The sequence below is a fragment of the Equus przewalskii genome, chromosome 4, assembly GCF_037783145.1.
Source record: "Equus przewalskii isolate Varuska chromosome 4, EquPr2, whole genome shotgun sequence".
NCBI classification, from domain to species: domain Eukaryota; kingdom Metazoa; phylum Chordata; class Mammalia; order Perissodactyla; family Equidae; genus Equus; species Equus przewalskii.
Window position 1 is genome coordinate 54668005 of NC_091834.1, and position 22344 is coordinate 54690348.

Genomic DNA, 22344 nt, shown 5'->3' on the forward strand with positions numbered 1-22344 from the left:
GGGATCCCAACCAGCAAACCCTAGGCCACCGAGAAGCAGAATGTGTGAACTTAACCGCTGCACCACTGGGCCGGCCCCTGAAAACAAATCTTAATATGTTCTGAGAATAAAGATCAGGCCACTGCAGGGTTTGGGGAGGGTGATAAATAATGTGCTTTCTTCCCCTTAGCCCTTCAGAATCCACCCAGATGTAAGACACAGGATAGAAATTAAAGTGTTAGTTTTATTACTGATAAAACCATATCTTCAGAGCTGAGTCTGTTCTACTCCTCTAGAGTACTCCTCTAGTCTGTTCTACCCCAGTCCAGACCTTGGGTCACCCTTGCCTTATACTGATCCTGAGCAGTGAGGGAGGAAAAAGAATGTGAATCCTCACAGCTTACAGCCTTCCAATATATTCCCTCTTCTTTAAGAAAGATGAGCCATTGGATGTCACCTGCCGTAACATACATGGGGGCCGAAAATTTGGAGTAGAATGCAGGATGACGTTATTGCAGGGTTAACGAGAAACACTATCGTTCATTTGGTTTGGACCATCGAAAAAGCACAAAGATAAAGGTAGTAACACTTACACTGTACCCAATTGACCGTACACTGAACCAAGAAAACCCTCAATGGCTTCCAGGTGGTCCCTTCTCACCCTCTGTCTCCCTCTTTCTTCAGAGAAAATAAGAATCCTAGCCTGTTCCATTGAGAACAGGGGACAGGAGGAGGATGGAAGTCAACAAGCCTACCCCAGTTTACGTGCTCTCAAAACTCATGTTAACACAGGACTTTATTCAAATTCCTTCCTCTTCTGGAAAGGAATGAGGAGAGGCTCAGGGCATTCATTATCCAGCAGAAGTTCCTCCACGGAGACACATGGGGCCGGGGTGGGTGGGTGGAAGGCTCCATCCACTCCTGCAGCAGCAAAACTAGCCAGAGAAGTGCCCCACATCTCCCGACGCCCCAGGATGCCTGCTCTGTAAGTAGTTCATCATATGTATGAAAGGCATGACAAATATGCACCAAGAAAGAAAATCCAGCAGGTTTTGTCAAGTACTTACAGTACACCAAGCCCAAGGCCATGTACTGGGAATGCAGAGATTAATTCACACTCAAGGTGACCCGGAAAAGCTACAGCCTAGGCTAAGATGCACGTGGCCCCCCCCTCCCCCCACCCTCCAGCCCCCCTACCCCCCAACCCCCACCACTATGAGATCTGAAGAGTTTTAGTGTATGAATACTCAACTACTTTGGAGGACAAATGGTGAATCTCTTTCCCTGGAGTCAGTTCCCCTAATCCAAATATATTCCAGGCACTATGCTGAATTCTGGGGATCCAGTAGAGAAGGAAGCAAAGTCCTCATAGGGCTTACTTTCCACCATCGTGACAGCTGTTTTTGGACAACACCCTGAGGCATCTCTACTCCACCCGAGAAGATTCTGGATGATCTATAATCTGGATGATCTATAATCTACTCTATGATTCTGTTTTAACTCTCTTGGCCTATTTGGTTTTTCCCTCTCCTGTATCTGACATGCTGTCAGCTCCCTGCTGGTAATGCTGCACTCAGCCTTCCTACTCCCTCCTCCAGGAAGCCCTTCCTGACCCCATAGCCCGCGGGCTCAGTGGCTTTGTGCTGTGCCCTTGGCGCACTGTGTGGGCGTCTGTCAGCAAGTGAACCTCCCTTTAGATTCTTTGAGGGCAGGGGCAGTTTCTCATTCAACTTTGCACCCCCAGCGCGGATCACAGTGGCCGACACAAAGTCAGCACTCAACAAATATCGGTTGCACTAAACTGTCCCTCCAACCAAAATGATCTCAAGTACTCCAGTTTCTGGGAAGCCCCAAATCTCAAAATTCCAAAGGCAGATTAAGGATAAAACTAAATATAAGAGCAAGGCTGGGGACTGCGGGTCCTGTCTAGCAGCACTTCTGTGGCTTGCAGACCACCCTGGGCGAAGCCACGGGATACTTGGGGTGGGGACGGGCAGGCAGAGATACCTAACATTATGTGAGTGCCAGGAGTTTCATCGAAGCTGCAGCAAGGTAAGCGGACACCACACTCAGGGAGGTGTTTGGGGCAGATGGCCCGGAACCGCAGGCTCCGAGGCCGAGGCCGGGGCTGGGGCTGGGTGCCGGGGCCGCCGCCCGCCCGCTTTCCCCAGGCCGCCGGCAGGGGGCGCGCGAGGGCCTCGCGGCGCCGCCGGAGGGGCGGGCGCAGGGCCGGCGGGGCGGGCGCCGGGCCGGAAGGGGAGCTCGAGCAACTTTTGGGTTGGCTGCGGCCGGGTGCTGACGGCCGGGGCCCCTTTTAAACTTGGTCTCCCCGGCGTCCTCCCCTTTCGGCCGCGGCGCGCGACTCGGTAAGTGGCTTCCGACATGCTCGACGCTGCAGCGGGCCACGTGGCCTGAGGTCTCTCCGGTGGCACTTACTTAGCTCAGCCCTCCTTGTCCCCGTGCCCGCCGCGTCCAGGCGGCCGGGACCCGGGTTCGACGTCAGCTCGGCGCCCCCTCGGGAGAGGCCGTCCCAGCCCCGGGGAAGGAGCACCCGGGAAGCCCTGTGAGGGACGTCCTCGGGGTGCCAGGGGCCCTTCCCGGGAAGCACCCTCGTGGCCCGGGTTCCCGGAACCTCTCGTGCCTGTGGCTCGGACGCTTAAAGGATCTCGGCCACAGGGAGCTTCAAGCTCCTTTTTTAGTGTGAAAAGATAACATTTCGAGAATCAAACTGACCAGGGGCGGAGGCGCCCAGGCTGGGACGGTGTCCGGGTTCTTGGCGCCTTGGGGGCTCCGGCCTGTACAGTGGTTCTGCTGACGCGGACACAGGCAGTTTAGGAAGTGCGTGAGACCGTGGATCTGAAACGCTTTAAGTTTCCGCAGGATCGGTATAATTCCGGAGTTAGCAACAAACGGAGGTAATTTCGCCCACTCAGCCACTCCTCCGCCACAAATGCCTTTCAGTTGCCACTTTGCACGGTGGGTGGGCTTCCAAGGTCTGCGGGTGAGTCTTGCGGGAGTGGGTAACTGCTGTGAGCTTTAATGAAGGAGCCTGCAATTTCTCCCCCAGATTCACCTTTTCGGGAGTGGCCAGTGCCTTACGCACCACAGGACCCTCATCCAACATTTTGTGTTCTTTGCCGGTACACATTGCTGTACAAATGGTTATTCTCCGAATTTAGTAAAATTTTTAAAAATCTAAAGTGAGTGAATGAAGGAATCATTGTAGCTGTCATAGGTACCACATATTGCGGGGTTTACGTGTTCTCAGGTTGTGAAAGACCCTTTTACTGATTAGGAAACCAAATAGGCTATCAATTTCATCATACTTTTATAGAGGAAAATGTAGTGTTGCAGGCTGTGTTCTAGGCACCCTTTTCCCAGCCATATATATGGGCCCAAAGCACATGGACGCTTTTCTCTGGCCCCAATACCTCCATCTGATCAATAGCACTGCAACACAGAAATGCCCGCTCTGTTTCACGATCGCTTTAGGTGTTGGGGATTCCCGTGGAGCCAAACTAAACAATTCTATCCGAGAGAGCCAGGCAGCTGACAGGGAAGCAGCTTGAGCCAGGATCTATTTGAGGATTATGGAAACTGAGCAAGTGCTGAGGACAGTTCTCAACTTCTGGGCTCGGCCTCTGGGTAAACAAGTTTCAGGCTTCCTTTGGTTTTTAACTGTTAAAGGTTTGTTTCAGTTCTTCCTAGGTAAATAATGTTGCCAGAGTTTTGTTTTCTCTAACATTGATGCTATTCCATGTTTAATGTAACAAAGAAACAAAGTTGGAAAGATTGTGACTGCTGACATTCTAGTAAATGGATTCCCAGAATGTAGAAATTTAATTCACTATACATTTTACTCCTGGCTGGAAATTACAGGTGATTTCCCAGTGTCAGGAAATTTGGAGAATGTAGCTTTTTTACAGGAATTCTATTCAAAGGTAGCTTTTTATGCATTCATCAAAGGTAGCTAGTAGATAGGCACAATAAAAACCACTCCTTACACACAAAAAAAAGCAACATAAAAAATCACATAATATCCTTAACATTGTTCTTTTCCCTTATCTGCCAGGTTCAGTGCAGTTACAAGATGCTGATGAAATTAAGGTATGGACCAAATGGAAAGAATTTGGCTTGAGTTATTAAGTAGTTGAACTGAAAGTCTTGGCCAAGGATGAGAACTCTAATCTGATTGGATATGCTTCTGCTCTGATGGGTTAAAGGATTTACCTGAGGCCAACTTGATAGGAAGACGTTTATTAAATGCAGTCACGTGTCGTTCCCCCCCCCCCACAACCACCCCCCATGTTTTAAATTTAAAAAAAGGAAAAAGGGGCTGGCCCCGTGGCCAAGTGGTTAAGTTCGTGCCCTCTGCTTCAGCGGCCCAGGGTTTCACTGGTTCGGCTCCTGGGCGCTGACATGGCACTACTTGTCAGGCCATGCTGAGGCAGCGTCCCACATGCCACAGCTAGAAGGCTGCACAACTAAAAGTATACAACTATGTACTAGGGGGATGGAGGGAGAAAAAGCAGGGGGGAAAAAGAAGATTGGCAACAGTTGTTAGCTCACGTGCCACTCTTTAAAAAAAAAAAAAGCTTCCAGCAAATAGGTAATATTTTATTATGCCAAGGAAAAGGTTATTTTAAAAAGATGGATTTTTAAGTGATTTGACATTTACTATTTCAAAATGTTTATCTTTTCCTCTGGTGGCTATTTTGGTAAATTAAAGTCTTTTGAGAAGCTTTGAGGAGTTTGAGTCTTATGGAAAGCTGAGGTAAATTGTTAGCATTACAAAGTTAGGATTTTGAGTAAAAAAATTGTTTTTCATTAGGAACGTTACTGTATCTGAGTTGACAATGTGTATTAGTACATTGGGGAATTCTGTTTACATGTCTACAGAACTTTTCTAACACGTGGTCTAGAAACCACTGTGTTTCTCTTAATAGTATATCTTTTATTTAGTAATTTCTGATCTAATTACATCTGTGATACTTCTTTTACAGGGCTGGTGCTTGAGAGGCAGAATTGTGGTGCTCGAAAGAAGCTTTTCAAGTAAAGTATTTGAACATGTGGCGATTGGTATATACAGAATAGAGGGGGTTTTTTGTTCCTTTCATGGCTGTAGTGGGGGTGAATGTTGAGAAGGGACGTGGCAAGTGTCTGTAGGAATATACATCTGCCCCATAGAGAATTTCCAGAGAATTCAATTCCATTATTTAAAGTAGTTTTTCTATCAACCAACCCGAGCGTGGAGTGTGACACAATAACCAGACTAGCTCTTCTGCAACTATCTTAAGACAACTTTGTCAACTGTGAATTAATTTACAAAGGTTATTTTTAAATCCTATTCTTTTGACTATTCTAAAGATTATATGTTCTTTCGTGGTGTACATACTTAAATATTACTGTTGAGGCATATATAAGGCAATGTTGGCTTAATTCTGCTTGAGATCTCAGCACTGGGCAGAATATCCTGCATATGTGTAGTAAAACGTGAAGCTGCCTTCATTTTGTTGGTATACTAAAGAAAACTTTTTCAACGTGTTTTTTGGAAAACTTAGCTCTATATGCTTATAAATTTTTCCATAGTAGATCATTTAAGTCATTAAATCTGACCCTTTGACAGAAAACAAATCAATGGGTTCCTAGGGATCAGGGAGGGATTGGTTGCAAAGGGGCATAAGGGAGTTTGGGGGTAAATGTTTACATCTAGGTTATAGTGGTGATTGCACTTGTCAAATTTAGGGGTGAACTTTACTGAGTGTAAATTATATTTTAATAAACATGACTTTAAAAACTTAACCCTTTCTGGCATCTTAATGACATTTCCAGTGAATCTATGGGAAGACAGTCTTGGGTCAGCACTTAAGTGATTTGCTGAGATGTTAAAAGTGGTGAAAACAAAAATCCCTTTGGGGTGTAAGTCACATAAGTGACTCGTGCACACAATAAATAACTGAAAAATGGGACCAAAGGGTATGTGTTGCCTCACCCATCATGGATATAAAATTTCTCTTTATGGATATTTCAGGTAACAATGTATTCCTCGTTGTCTTCTCAACAGCTGCATTTTAAATCTCCTCTGTGGTATGGCACTTTTCCTTCAATTTCTTGACGATCTATTCTAGTGGCCACATGTAGCAGAAAACGGAGTGTGAAAATTCTGTTATCATGTACCCTGTATCTTTGTTAGTACTACTTTGGGTTTCTTGCAGCCTTGCATTTTCACACTGACAATTTTCCATTCCAAGAAAATTTAGAATGGCCTCGGCCAATCCTGACCAGCCAGGGAATTGGGGAAATGATGTGAGGTTCTAGGTGCTGAGTCAGTAGGCTTGGGTTGATCTCAAAGCTCCATGCATAAGCCACATGGTTTACTCCTGAAAGAACCAATCTGAACTCTAGTCCCTTTTTCTCTTGGGATATTCAAAGATGCTTTTGAAAGGGATGGGCCAAGTATTGCTTGTGAGTCATTGTTCTTTCCTATAGGTAATAGGTCTGAACACAGCTGGTTGACCATGGGTACTTTTGATGAGCTGGGTTGTGCCTTCTTGCCTGTAGGAGCAAATAATGTCCTTCAAATATCCCCTTGTGGTTCCAGGTTTGATACATTCCCTGCTTCATCTCCCCCAAATCTCCTTCCCTGTACCATCGCAATTCAGAATTGTCCAACACCTTGGTTGAGTAAAATAAAATGAGATAAAGAGTTGCAGCCCGTCCCACAGTTCTGCAGAGTCAGCTTGCCCTCCTTGGCACAGTGCACGCTTGCATGTTGAGCAGAGCTAAAGCTGGAATGGAAAGATGCCAACGTGACTATTAAACTACCAGGCTGTTACTTTTGTGCCTGAGTGCCCTGAGGAGAAGTGAAGCAAATCTGAGTTGAGTGAAATGTTTTCAAAGAGGACTTATTAGTTCCAAAGGAGGTGCTTGGTCACGAAGAGAATCTTTGAATATGACTAGAATACAATTTAATGCTAATGGTTATGATTTCATTGAAAATGTGAAATCTTATTTGAGAACTCCAGTCACCGACCTCCCCACTATGTGACTTGCCCGGTATCACAGTTATGCTGTTGCTGTGTCAGTTCAGGTAGATTGAGTCACATAATTTGATTTCAAGAATGGGCGTATCCCTTTGTTGTCTGAGGTACTCCAGTGTTCCTAAGCACTGGGTACAAGTAGTTTTTGTTACTTAAAAGCAAGCAAATCCTTGTGGTTCAAATGAATATTCCAAACCGAAGTATGTATTTTTTTGAGGTTCCTAAAACCTTAAATATTTAATTAGGTAACTTGGCAAATATTTACTCTTTGTCCTGTGTGTTAAGGCCCGTGATGGACAATTCCTGCCTTTGTGGAGCTTACACGGTGTGACATACCCATATCTCTATGTAAGATGGACCCGGTTAGAATGCCTCAGTTGACTTCTGTTATGAGGAATTTCACCTAAATCTGAAGATTCGATTGTTAGGATAAACTGCGTAGAAACTATTATGGCTGTTTATACCCCCCACACCACCACGTTCCCAGAGTGATTTGGGGTGACTTATAAACAAAGCAAACAATACATTAGAAGAAGGAATAAAAGCTCAGCAAGAAGAGGGCAGGGTTGGAAAACCAAGCCATTAGACCCAGGTCTTTAGGCTCCTGCCAATTTGGCTCAGCCTCCCGGGAGCCAGAGGAAGAGCCAGTTGCCAAATTTCTAATTTGGTACTTGTCTAGAACTTCAGAATGGAGGAGGAAGAGAGGAGGGGTTATTTGCATTTTAGGGTCCCAGGAGCCCGAGTGAGAAGATACGTTTTTCCCCTGTGAAGGAAGAAGTAGAACAGAGGTGTCCAGATAACTAAAAAGGGATCTAGAGATAGTGCAGACTGATGCATTTGGCTCTGGAGGAGTGAGGTCAGTTGGCCAGTGACCCTGGTGAGAATGGACATACTCAGCTGATTGTCAAGCCAAAGCCAGGGGTTAACGCTTCTTGAGAGACGAGCCATGTTCATATTGTGTGAACAGATGAACAGACAGAGATGTGTTTGAAAGGCTTATTTTCATTTTATATTCATAAAGTTTGCTTTTCTGAAATTTACCTTGTATTCGTTAACTGAAAAGTTCTGATTTCGATATTTTGTTATAAACTTGTGATTTATCACAATCTGGCACTATGCAACCACGACTAGAAGGCCCCCTAGTGGAGTTTATGTGTATTGCAAGGGGTCAATTGTCTTGTACCCTCCTCTGTCGCCATCTGCATTTCCAGGACGGGTCCAAATCCATCTGTCTCAGAGATAAAAAGACAAAGTCCAGTCAAGTCATTTTGATGTATGTCATGTGGATTTGTTTGTGGGAACAGAGCAGAATGTTGTAGTTGATGGAACACAGCCTAATACCATTGACTTTCCAGTTGGACAAATGCCTTGGCATGTTATCCCCACTCTTTAAGGCAGAATAGAGCCCATTGTATCATTTATTGGCCTCCTATAGTGTAGAAATATGTGGAATGTTGGGCATAATCATAGACTCAAAAACCGCACTCCAATACAGTAACCACTAGTCACTTGAAGTGTGGCCGATCCAAACCGATGTGTGCTGAGGTATAAAAAACATCAGATTTGGAAGAATTAATACATAAAAAAATTGTCAAAGATCTCAATTTTGAGATAATATTTTGGATATATTGGGTAAAACGAAATATATTAAAATTATGTAAATATGATATGCATTGCATTTCCATTGAGCAGCACTGGTCTAAAACATGAATCAGAATAACTGTGGAAGCGTGCAGATGGTGGTTCCACAATCCAACAGAGAGAAAGACGTTACTGTCCTACTATATAGGACCGGGAGGAAAAGTAAGAGTGAGATTAGCGCTTAAAATGCTGAATTTACAGGTGAGCAGAAGGCGCAGGTATAGGGAGCCAGTGCTGCTTGGAAGACTTGACATAAATTCTACACTCAAGCTGCCAGCACTTCTGGGGATTCTAAATAAAAGACTTCGGAATGTATTTGTTAAACAGTCTTGTTCTGTGCCTGCTCTGGGTAAGTACTTGGGTGTTCATTAGAATAATCAAGGGCCAGAGGACTTGGGATGCTGCATCTCATCAAAATACAACTTCCCTACTGAAGAATCTACATGAAGAACAGTTCTGCTCCCCTGACCTGGCTGGTTTCGGGGGGGGAGGGGGGTTATGTATGTTTGTCTGGAGTAATGTAGTCTTTCAGGTTTCTATGGAAGGGAAAGACTGAGGGAGGTGGCACCATAAATATTATCAGAGCTTATATAAAGTATAATTTTTAAAACTACCTTACGTTAAGCAAAATGTTCCACGAAATTCTCTCCTTCCCTCATTGTCACTAACTCAGCTTTAAAAAGTAAGTCTGTGTTGGGGCTGGCCCCGTGGCCGAGTGGTTAAGTTCGCCTGCTCCACTGCAGGTGGCCCGGTGTTTCGTTGGTTTGAATCCTGGGCGCAGACATGGCACTGCTCATCAAACCACGCTGAGGCAGCATCCCACATGCCACAACTAGAAGGACCCACAACGAAGAATATACAACTATGTACCAGGGGGCTTTGGGGAGAAAAAGGAAAAAATAAAATCTGTAAAAAAAAAAAAAAAGTCTGTGTAAAACTCCCTTTCATAGTGTCCTTACTACCACAGTCAAGCGCCACATACAACCGATGGCATACACAATGCTGGTCCCATACGATTAGTATCACATAGCCTGGGTGCGTATTAGGCTACATCATCTAGGTTTGTGTAAGCGTACTTTATGATGTTCGCACAATGATGAAATTGCCTAATGACACATTTCTCAATCTATCCCCGTTGTTAAGTGACACATGACCGTAATAGTGACTTTTTTCATTTTGCTTTTTAACAATAAGTGGATTCCTCCCTTAGTTTTCAATTTCTCTTAAGACTGGTTCTTAAGAGGGGGTAAATGGGAGACAATTTTGCCTTCCTCTGGAACATTTGGTAATGTCTGAAGACATTTTGATTGTCACAACTAGGTTAGGCTGGGTGCTACTGGCTTCTAGTGGGTAGAGGCTAGAGATGCTGCAAAATATCCTACAAAGCACAGAACAGCCCCCACACCAAAGGATCAGCTGACCCAGAAGGTCAATAGTGCTGAGGTTGAGAAACCCTGTCTTAGAAAATGTCATTTCCAACAAGGCCAACCTGCTAAGGTGCCACTGAATAAACTATAGGCTATTCCCAAAATGTGACTTTCCTGCATGCAGAAAGTTTCTCTGTACTTTGAGGCCTGAGGGGGCTTAATTGCTAATGTCGTGGTTCTCCTTAGAGCATTTACAAAATAACAATCCATTTTTTTTTAAAAGATTTTTTATTTTTTCTTTTTCTCCCCGAAGCCCCATGGTACATAGTTGTATATTTTTAGCTGTGGGTCCTTCTAGTTGTGGCATGTGGGATGCTGCCTCAGAATGGCTTGATGAGCAGTGCCATGTCCATGCCCAGGATCTGAACCGACAAAACCCTGGGCTGCCCAAGCAGAGCGCATGAACTTAACCACTCGGCCACGGGGCTGGCCCCATCCATTATTATTTTAAGTGAAGAGCTGTATGGATTTTCTTCTAGGCTCCTCAAAAGCTAGTTTTAGTGTTGATTGTTTATAAGTGGTCAGAAACTCAAAATTTGCTCATCACAAACTAGTGGTTTTCTCAATCAGAGTTGGTCTAATGGGAGGTCTTAGCTTGAACTCTGAGGTGAAGCTTGCCCAAGTCTCCTGAGGGACCGTCAGATGTCTGGCCTGGCCCTAGAGTCCAACCACCCAAAGGTAACCAGGACCTGCTTCTCCAACAAGTAGCTTCAGTCCTCACGAGGGGCACTTGGCACATCAGAAGAACATTCAAGAACCAGCAGGAGAACAAAAGCCCACACCCAAGGAATTGAGACCAAACATTAACCATGTTCCACCACCCTAAGTTCAACATTGACGAGAAGATTCTGACTAATTTTAGAACCTGAAGAACAATAAAAACCTGAAACCTGAAAACGTTGAGTTATCATGTTGGCAAACTCAAAACAAGCCCCTTCAAGTTGTCTGGTGTGGAATCCAGTTCTGTTAATGAGCCTGCCATGAGTCAGATGCCTTTGAAACTTCCAGGCTAGTACCCATCACGGCAAAGATGCATTTAATGCAGTTGATGCTATTGGCAAAAGGTGATGGATGACACAATTGCTCTCAAATGTAGCAGCGGACCAAGGTAGGAACCCAGGAGCAACAGGGTTGCTGGAAATTACTGGAAACAGTGTGAGATGAGGCCAGTGTTGCTAGAGCTCTGAGCAGAGAGGAACTCAATTCCTAGGATGTGGGCCTACCTCTCAAGTTGAAGTGCCCTTCTTCACTGTCTTCTGAGCATGGGCATTTGTAATCTTACATTTTCTTGCATAAAAAAAAAAATATAGCACATGCCCCATGGTTACAAACAGTATGGCGATGAAGACCAGCATGCCAAACTGCTGTGGCCTCAGGGCCTGCATGTCGAGGATGAAGTAGATAAGGTCCATGATGTGGTTCAGGGAGCAATGCATACAGTTCACAGCCCCTTGCTTTGCTTCTGGAATGTTCTCCTGAAGAAGCTGGGTCACAGTGAGGTCAAAGGATCAGAGACCTACTTACAGGGCAGCAGTGTCGGGAGAATAAATGTAAATAGATGTCAGAGACCTTGGTGAGAATTCTGGCTTTGGCAGTGACTGGCATTGTCGAGTTGGGTAAATGAAGCTTTCTGTGGCTCAGTTTCCTCATCTGTGAAATGGGAACGTTTAGAGCACTATCACACGGGAGGATGACACGAAGATAGAATTGGGAAGCGTGTGGCACCATGCCTGGCCATGTGTGCACAGTAGTTACTGTCATAATTTGTTGCATTACAATTATCTTTTTGAATCACCATCACCACCATCATCACTAGATAGCAATATAACTTCATTTTAGATGGATTTATTTATGCCTCCACTTCATTCCAAAAATGTTGAGGACAGCAAAGTCGGGCTTCAAATCTGGTTCCAATTCCAGCTTTTCCCTCTTTGTTCCTGGTGTAGCAGAGAAGGAATTAGCTTCCTGTCTCCCTGCGTCCCCCACTTTCAACCACGTGAAGAGGCTACGTTTGAGCACACTTCAGAAGCATCCTCAGGACCTGCTATGTAGGCATCAAGTAGGGCAGAAGCCAGCCGTGGTGATGACAATGCTGTCCTTGAGTGACAGCACTGGAGGTTGTGGTTCCTGCCTCCACGGGCACCTGCTCCCAGCTCTCTCTGCCTGGTTGGTTTCCCAGCAAGCTGGCCGTCTGGATTCTCCCTGAGACCCAGCTCTGGCCCTACAGAGGCCTCCTGGTTGCCTCCTCCTGACCCCTGGACTTAGTTCTGAACTCAAGAATAATATGGATTGCATGTGCTGTGTCTTCCAGTGTCTGCCTTTGCGAGCACTGGCCAGGCCTTCTGTCCTCCTGGGCTGGCTTTGCCACCCTGATGTGATCTCCACCCGGGGACCCTGACCAGGCCCCCCATCCTCCTGGGCTGCCCTGACCACCTCTAAGTCTCTTGGGGCCTGGCCTGCCGAACACCCTGCCCTGCCCTGGACTCTGACCTGGAGCTCACCCATAAAATCCCCGCACGGGCCCTTAACAAGCAGCGCTCAGAGTTAGGGAGTATGTGGAAATGCTGCAGCGCAGCAATGTGCAGCCCTCAAAGAAGTGAAGGCTAATTTGCAGTGACAGAATTATTTCTAAATTGAGGGCATAAAAAGTTACAGTTCTTAGGTTTTAAAAAGCAAAGTGACTTTTGGGCAATGTGCCAAATCTTCTTGTAGCCAGAGTTCTGTAACTTAGTTTCATCATAATGGAAACAAGTATTTACTGAGCAAGTGCCTTCCGTAAGCCCTGAGCTTGGTGGTACATGGTGGATACCAAGGCAGGCCACAGGCCACTGGTCCCAGTGAGAGGAGCAGTCGTTATGGCCGCCAGACCTGACCATGCGAACCAAGCCGCAATATATCCTTTCAGGAGCTGGTGCTTTTAACGTGTGCAGTTCAACGCCACACCACCAAACCCAGGGTCATTTGGAATTCTGCTAGGAATAAATCTAAATGGCACTTGCTGGCATTGGGTGTGCAGGGATCACACAGCATCCATTTCACTCAGTGTCATCGTTCTCTGCCTCACTACCCATCTCACACTCCACCTTTACACAACAATGCACGTGAAAACACCAAAATTACACCCAAAACATAATCATGATAATGATGACTGAAGACGAGAGTTAATATTCATTTTTGACAAGTAGCTCCTATACTTGCGCAAGTTGTGTGCTAAATACGTTACCTACAGGGATTATTTCAGCGCATCCTCAGGTCTTCCCTGATGGGTAAGGACTATCATTATTATCCTGTCTTCCAGATAAGCAAACAGTGACACGGGGAGCTTAGGTAACTTGCCAACATCATCAGGCAGCCTGGCTCCACAGCCTGAGTTGTCTCCCTCATGAGTGTCAAGAGTGTCCTGTGTCTCTGGAATCCTTATCAAGGATCAGCAAAATGACCTGCTGTTGCGGCAGAGAAAAGCCTGAAGTTTCTCTCATAGTGAATGCTTCTCCAGCCTGCAGGCATTGCCCATGAGATTCCACCTTTTCCAAATGTGATCATTTCCTTTGTGTCAGGAAGAGTCAAGCTACCTGGTGGGCAGGAGGCACTGGTGGACTTTTTTTTCTTTCAAACTAAATACTTTATTATCATAATACAATATGAATTGCATAAATCTTAAATGGCTGATCTGCTCTCAGTTGTTTGTGCAATTAAAGGCTAGAAGTGCAAGCCAAATACCCTAATGAAAGGTAATCCACCCGTCAGGTACCACACTTACAATAGTTTAGAGGTTAGGTAATCTCCAGATGAAAGGATAGGTTTCTAAATCAGCTATTTGGAATGAGGAACACAGTAGAAAGAAATATACATACACATTACATGAAAGGAATGAGGTCCCCAGGCTAGCCCACAGTTTTATAACCTCTTGAATTGGACCTACAAAACTCTCATTTCCCCACTCCCAATATTCCAAAGCTTCTGTGGACCAAGGGGTTCTGAATCTCCAAGGCAGAAATCAGGAACCCTGCATCCCATACTCCCACCCCACTGTGGCCCCAGAGGTGAGAAGGTGAAGCTCTGAGCCCCAAGAGGGCAGGGACCTTGCTGAAGCCCAGAGCCTGGAGTATTGGATGAGAAACACAGAGGAGGTATGCAGGGGGTAGGGGTGGGGGGTGTTGTTGATGAATGAATGAGGAAGACACACTCAGTTTTTGATCCACTCCTTCCACCATCCACCACCACTTTCCACTCCCCCCATTTCTAACCAGGGGAGGGGGAATCCCCTGGCTTTGAGCTGTGTCCTCAGGGAGGGGTTTTGAAGGTAGTGACTTTGGATTTGAGGGAGAGAACAGAGCTTAGGCAGTGAAACAATACTCTCTGAGTGGAAACCTGATCACAGGGAATCCATGTCCAAGAGCAAGGCCCAGACTCTCCCCAGACTGGGAATCTGCAGGTATAATCACTCGGGCCAATATGCTGTGAAGTGATTGCTGTTGCCATCACTGTTGATCCCCAACATGTCACTGTTGGATTCACCAGGCATCAAATGACCAAAATTAAAAAAAAATTTTGACACTGTATCCAAATCAGACACATCCTCACTGCCAAGTATGGATGACATGTGGTTGGTGGCAGAGTTCCAAGACCAAGTTCTTGGGGCAGACAGGCTTGTAGACCATCAAAGTGAGGCACCCTGTCTCTGGGAAAGGATTTCCCTCCCCTCCCTCAGGCAGTTAAGGAAAGCTTTAGCCCCACCAAGCTGCCTTCTTTTCTGTCTCCCCAACCCAGTTCCACAGAGAAAGGATCCAGGTCAAAATACTCCTTTAATGTAGATGCCACTTGTGGTTTTACATGCTTGAAACTCAGGAAATAACTATTTTCGCTTCCCAAAATCTCCACATTTTCACATTTTAGCCTTTCTGCAACTGTCCACCTTGTCTGGAGCACTCTTCTCTCTCTGTGTCACCTGCCTTGCTTTCCCTTCAGGGATCTCTTAATTGTGCCTCCCTTAGGAAGGCTTCCCCAACTCTCAGGACCAGATTTGGTGTCCCTCCTATATGTTCTCAATCCTTCTGTCCTTCCCTAACTTAGCTCCTATGACTTTGTATTGTTGACTGTTGTTGACTGCTTGCTCACTGGCCTCCCATCCTGACTATGCTCCACAGGGCTAAGACCTCGTCTGATTAACCACTCTTGTGTCTCTAGTGTCTAGGACAATTCTTTTTACATAACAGGTTCTTAGTGAATGAACGATGAAGATTTACAATGACACAGTGATAAGACCATCAAATGCTTCTAAGATTACTTAGTAACATCACAGGTTGCAGAATCCCACATCACACATGACTCACTGCTTACGGATTCTTGCCAGGATCACACCCAAGAAGAGCAAGATGATGGAGACGTAAGACTCAAGATGCTCAGGGTCCTGGTTTCCTTTAAACAGAACTGTGATATTGGTCCAGTGGATGGAGGAGTGGTCCGGAAGGATAGGTCGGTTCATGTTTCTTTCAAAGGAATAAACATGTATCTGGTCCTCTTTTAGCAACTCATGGTTTGCAGAAGAGTTTTTGCATAATGGAAGTGAGAAAACAGCCAGATCAAAAGGACTGCAAGGAGCAAAGACAGAAAACATGCAGAGCATCAAGAGCCAGCTGGATATAATTCCCATGGTGACCAAGCTATAGTGTCCCCTGAACCTGGTGAGGAGAATTGTGCCCATCAGGCCAGACAAAGCTGAAAGGGCTATGAGGATACCAAGCATGGAGCTTCTGATCCCTTGGGTGTAGGCGTAACTGGTGGTGATGCAGTTGAATCCCAGCACTGCCATCGAGAGCAAGGCCAAGCCCAAGGCAGCCGAGAAGACAGTCTGCCTGCAGTACGTTTCCCATCCCTGATGGCATGTGTGAAGCAGCTTTCAAGTGTTTTGAAGCCAGAGAGTAAACCCTGTGGTTGTGGCCCATTGTCCTTCACGGTTAGACTTGTGGTCCTTTGACTATACCAAAGTTTTGGAATTGTTGATGAATCCATCAGTAGTTTCCCCAGAGTTCATTTCACATAAAATAAAGGCCAAATAAGCCTTATGTCATTGTCCTGCCCAAATGCCCTCAGCCCATCCCCAACCTCGTCTCCCTCTTTGTTGGACAATTCCTGTGTGCACCGATGGCTTCCTATCCCAAGCACCTGTGTCTGTCTACCTGAGGGTCTCTCTCCAGACACAGGAACATGAAAGCGGGCTGTAAGTGCCCAGAAGTCAACACCCCCAGAAACAACCCTCAACCAATGAGTGACAAGACTTGGTGGAGAAATACCCCAGTTTCCTTGGTCCTTGGTGGGACAATTCTGAGGTATGTCCTACACAGTGTCTTAGAGGGCCCCAGTGGGAGTAAGCCCCAATTGCCCTTGGCAGTAACCCATACATTAATACACCTTTTATTGCCTTTCCTCCCTTCCCTGTCTCACTTCCCATTCCCTCACCATGCTTCCTGGGATCATCTTCCAAATAGATTACTTTTCACCCCAAATCCTCATCTCAAGGATTGCTCTTGAGAAAACCCAAACTAAGACACACAGTGAAGTCAGGAAGGTGGGCATTGACGGGAGAGAGAAGACACAGGGGAGGGTGAAAGACAACATTTCACATGCTTGAGATGTGGTAATGAACTCTCAGAAATAGTGATGGATATTTCCTTTAGTTATTTTTCTGAAGAAACAGATACTGATTAAAACAAAATGATAAATCCCTTTCAGTCCTCCAAGATAGAATAGGCAATGATTGTAAACAGATTTTTTAAATACATGTACAAGTATTTGCAAGAGATATTTAGTATAAATTAAGACAAGCTCTGAAAAGGACTAGAGGAGCCAAATAGGGCTGTGAATGAAGGAGAGAGGGTCAGGTGGGCCAAATCCATTCTAGCTGAAGAACTGTGGGAAGGGTGAAGCTGTTGGTTATAGAAAAGAATTTATTGAAAGAACAGGTTTTTAAAAAACTAAGATAGTATCAACAATGAAAAAACAGCTAACAGGGACTTAAGTTCTACTCTATGCCGGGGAGCAAAATGGGACTTTGCATAGACCATCTTAATCACATCTCTGTAATCAGTTCTGATACTGCTATGCTTACTTTACAGAGAATGACACAGAGAGTCTGAGTAAATTAACCCTGCGTGGTCACACAGCTAATAAGTGACAGATGGGAAGATATAGTACTATCTATCTATCTATCTGTCTATCTCTACCTATCTACTCACCTATCTATCCACGTATCATCTGAATATGTATACCTACCTATTTATCCATCTCTATAAATACATATATTCTGTTAATACAATGAGATCTGAGGGGGTTTAACTGCAAAAAAACTTGAGAGAAAAGATAATTAATTATAAGAAATCCAGAGAGAGAAAGAGATCAAAAGCAATGCCTGAGCTGTGTTGTACCAGGCAGATGGGCAACATTGTCAATAGGCAGGGATGGCTCTTATCTTGGGAGAATGAGGTCATATTTATTGGCAGGTTCCCCTTCCTGCCATCCTCACTCCAATGTTAGGGAATTTCTGATGGTACAGTTGGAGCCTTCTCATTTCTCATTGTTTCTAGGAACATTTGCAGACAGAATGTTCAAGTTGTAATTAGACACAAGCTCTGGAAAGAAGAAATGAAACACTGACATAAAGAAGGAAAAAGAGCTGTCTCTGAGTTTGCATCACCTTGAATGTTCACAGCCTCCTGTTGCCTTTCTAGGAAGTGCTCCCCTGTTTGTTGCTGGGGTTTTACTGCCACTTGGGGAATTAATTAAAAACCCCTATGCAGAAATAGAAACTCTACAGGAAGTGAAACCAAGTTCCATCCAAGAATGAAACCACAACCGATCACATGAGATGCCCGTGTCATCACCCGGCCTACAGGCAGGGGAGTAAATATATTGATGATCTGGTCCAGCCGCTGGATTGTTGCATTCATCTCTGTGAGAGGAAGGAAACATTGCAACTTAGTGGTTGAGTCTTTCCTCCTGGTGAATTTGACCTCATGCATTTGCTAGATTTGCTTGCCGTGCACTGAGTGAATGATGGTGAAAAGAGGAATGATCCCTTTCAGTCTAACTCTAGATTAATTATAGGATTTTCAACCTGGAAAAGACCTTTGAGATCAGTTCTGTTGGAACTTGCACCATTAACAGATGAGTAAACTGAGGACTAGAGAGACTAGGTTACTTGGAGCCAATTATTCTAACTCCTGTCTCAGCACTCTATCTCATATCACTATCTTAATAACAACAATAATATTCACAGCCGTTATCATGACTAACACGTTGACAGAGGAGAGTGGTAACGAACAGAGAAGAGGACAGAATTAGTTAGATACTTTGTCTGTGCCAGGCACACAGTTTGAAGCCTTCTACAAAGAGTCATCTCACTTAATCTTCTCAAGAACTCTAAGAGGTCAACCGTATCTCCCTTTTAAAAATTAGGGAACTGAGGCACAAAGAGGAAAGGTTATTTGCTCGAAGGTCACAGGTGGAGCTGAGATGCAAACCCAGGCAGTCTGACCCCAAAGCTTATTCTCTTAACTATTCCACTATCGTCGGAGAATATATTTACAATGTCATTTAAAAAATTATAGTGAACCTCAAACCAGAATCTGTGTTTTATTTTAGATTTCTTTAAAATTAATTAACAGACGCTAGGAAGATTTTCTTTCTCACAGACACACAGGACACTTTCGACACCATGTCACCCAGCTTTTACACACAGAGCTGTTTTATTTTAGGTAGTGTTATTTAAGCCACAGTACATCCAAATAACTGTAGTTTAAAAGAAAACATGATTATAAGGGCCTTCTATTCTTTGTAAGGAGTATGTTTTAATAGACTCCTCCATAATAGCTTCCTTTATCTTGGCTATCAACACTCATGAACATTTTCTGGCAGAGAGTCCCAACTGCACAAATATAGGGCGGGATGAGATCTCCAGCTTTAAGTTGGCAATCGGAATATCTCACAATGTCACTGGTCCAAGTTTTATAAACAGAAGAAAAAAAAAAGATGCCAGATTTTTCCATTTAGCTCCATTATTGAAAAAAAGTTTACCTCTCACTATCAGTGAGAAGAGATAATCAAGAGTCACATTTGGGGAAGAATATTTTGGGAAAGTAAAAGCTTATTCCTGACCAGAATTAATGAAATTTTTTAATTCACTTATTTTCCATGTCTGAAATTACCAAGGAACTTCTACAATGTATTCTGAGGGGCTTCTCTCCCAAAAGCACAGTCTATGTATCTACTTTACTGCCTCTCTCAGAGCCCCGATTGGCTCATCAACTCTGTTCACTAAGCCAGGCCTGCTTCTCAGCTGATTAGGGAACCCGTGATGACCTGTGATGCCTGGGGTGGCACAGCTCACCAGCCAGCTGGCCTCTGTTGTCACCCGTGAAGCTCACAATCCAGTCCCTCCGAATGACGAGGATCAATGCTGTGCTGAGCAGATTCACCAAGGCCACTAGGGTGATCACGGCTGCAGAGCACGCCCCCTGCAGAAGGAGGATAGAGGGAGTTTGGAACCCAAGAATAGACTTTCTCAGCCCATTGTGGTACACACAGTCATTTATCTGACAGCTCATCTAAATGAACACAAAAAACTTTGAGAGAAAGAGGATCAAGGCAGGTTTGGAGCCAAATGTTATTGTGTTGATTCTAAGCATTTTCTTCTTCCCACCCCGTTGGCACCAGATCCGATGCTAATTTGTACCTTGCAGACAGAATTTGCCGTTCTACTGCCTTCATGTCTGTGGCATTTAGGCTCTGATTCACAAATCAGGGGTGAGGAGAACACTGGAGAAAGATTAGCCAGACCCAAAACCGGTGAGCAGGGCCATACACCAAAGGCATTCAGGTCTTGTCTCTGACATTCACTCTCCTGGTGCAGGAGGGAGGTGGGAGACGCACATGTAGAACCAGCTATGCCAAACTTGTTGCATCTCCCTTTTGTATGAGAAATCAAGCATCAGGACAACACAGCGGCTGGTGACAGAGGCATCCTCAGTGAAAAGTGAGGCATAAGCACTGCGAATAGAAAGAATATTTACTCTCGGTTTTAAGAGGCAGGTCATAGCTATATCATTGTTTAATGGAAAATAACCACATTTGACCAAATCCCTGTGCTAACCAGAGTTGCCATTTCCATTGGCAATCGCAGGCTTGCGTGGGAGGCAAAGAGCAGGCCCATGTTCTCACTAAAGGTAAAGCCTTGGCAACCAAAAGAAAAAAAAAAAAACACTGGGTTTTTCAAGTCAATGCAAACATACTTTGAGAGAAGCATGATATGAAAAACAGGATACTAGATAAATTTAAAAAATTAAAATTTTCCCAACTGACATATCACACTCTTCTGGGTTTAATTTGTGACTGAAGTTATCAATACGGCCTAAGGAGCTAACAGTCCAGATTTTAAACAAGTTATCCTTTTCAATGGTGTGGCTTCAGAGAATTCCAAACCTCCCAAGTGGAATGAAAACAATCATCTTAACAATAATCAAAAGAATAGGAAAAATTTAGGAGATCCTACCTTCTCATTGGGTAAAGGAGAGTTAAAGAGATGTTAGAGCCAAAAACTAAAAGTAGGTCTATATTTGAACAAATAAGTCTCCAGATACTAATTCCTACCTTAGACAGATTACTTGGTACAAAAGACATCTTTTACAAAGAGAAGCTATCTTTAATAAAAATAATATTAATGTATTATATATAAATAATACCAGAGTATTAAAAAGAAAGCATATTTCCAGGAATTTAATATTAAAAATACATAATGAATAAGAATTTAAAATCTACCACAAAATATTTTAAATGTAGAACTAGAGAAAGACACAAAGCTGTGCAACTCTTTTTCTAGTTTTTAAAAGTTATGTTCTATTGCTGGTAAGTTCATATCTCTATTTTATTTTACTAAATAAACCAAAAAAGCTAGTGAGATGATAATGTACCACATAATTATATATGTCATGGGTGAGAGTCTTACCTTTATTTCTTGGTTTCCTGTCAATCCAATCACAAATTAAGACCCCAAATATTAATACAGATCCAGCCACTACTAAGCCAAACACTGCTGTTAGAAGGTTGTGTGTGTATAATTCTGTCAGGAGCACAGACATGGCAAAGTGCCACATTCCGTCTCCCTGGAAGGCAGTAGAAGCAAAGCATGTTTTAATCATTGACCAAAAAGATAGAACAAAGTTAAAATCCAGAAAGACACATTTCTCCCAAAGGACTAATATGCAGGATTTAAAACCAGAATGCCAAAATGATACTTTTATGCAGCAGAGCTGTAACATCCTTTAATGCAACATAGTTATACTTTAAAAAACTGGACACAATATATTTTAAAATCAAAGCATCAAAGAGCCAAGAAGCCTATGAGAAACTACCAGATGAACACCTGTGAGAACAATGAGAACCGCCAGAAGTAAGCCCAGGTTACTCTGAGATATCTGCTGATTCCAAACAAGCAACTGTGAAACAGAACTGCAGTTTTGGTGGCCTCAGAAAGTCAGATGATAGAAGTCCATGCCCACCGAAGAGGGGACAAAGATAAAATGGTTCCCACTTTAAGCTGAGATCCCATATAACTCCACCCTCACGGTAACTAAGATTAAACTACAAGTAAGCCAAACCTTGTCTGGACTTGTAGCCCAGCTTGACCTCATTGGATGGTAAATCTCAGGCCTTGAACTTGAATTAAACTACTCCCAAATGGCTAGTGCCCACTATGCACATGGTAGAAGCCAATTAAAATCCTCTCTAAAGGAAGATACTATCGTCTTAGGCTTCAAAATGCTCCAATAATTTTAAAACACAATGCCCTGCACACAGTCAAAGATAATCAGTCATATAAGGAAGTGAAGCACCATAAGCACGATCTACAGTAAATAACAGACAATAGAAGCAGACTTATTGAAATTCAGATATTTAAATTATCAGGCATAGGCTGTAAAATAACCATACTTACTACATTTAAAGAAATAAATGCCAAGTCTAACAATCTGAGCAGGGAATTGGAAACTATAAAAAGTAACATAGCCAGTTTGAAAAAGAGCTAAATAGAAATTCTAGGACTTAAAAATATAGCAATAGAAATTAAAGTTAAGAATTCAGATGATAGGTTCTATAGTAGATTATAATTAAGGAAAAATCAGTTAACTGTAGCTATGTCTGAAAAAAACTCACAATAAAACACAAAAAGACAAATTGAGGGAAAAATGGAAACAGTATGAAAAAAG

The 22344-nt window shown here is 43.9% G+C and overlaps 1 long non-coding RNA gene and 1 other non-coding gene across 2 annotated transcripts; both read left to right on the top strand.

Annotated features, from left to right (window-relative positions):
• The first annotated feature begins 2234 nt into the window (after positions 1-2234).
• LOC103561161 (uncharacterized) lies at positions 2235-5781 on the top strand. The gene is made up of 3 exons (XR_011539091.1): positions 2235-2345; positions 4052-4086; positions 4983-5781. It is a non-coding gene; the product is annotated as an uncharacterized lncRNA (long non-coding RNA).
• LOC139083167 (small nucleolar RNA SNORD93) lies at positions 4145-4218 on the top strand. The gene has a single exon (XR_011539734.1). It is a non-coding gene; the product is annotated as a small nucleolar RNA SNORD93 (small nucleolar RNA).
• Positions 5782-22344: the final 16563 nt, after the last annotated feature.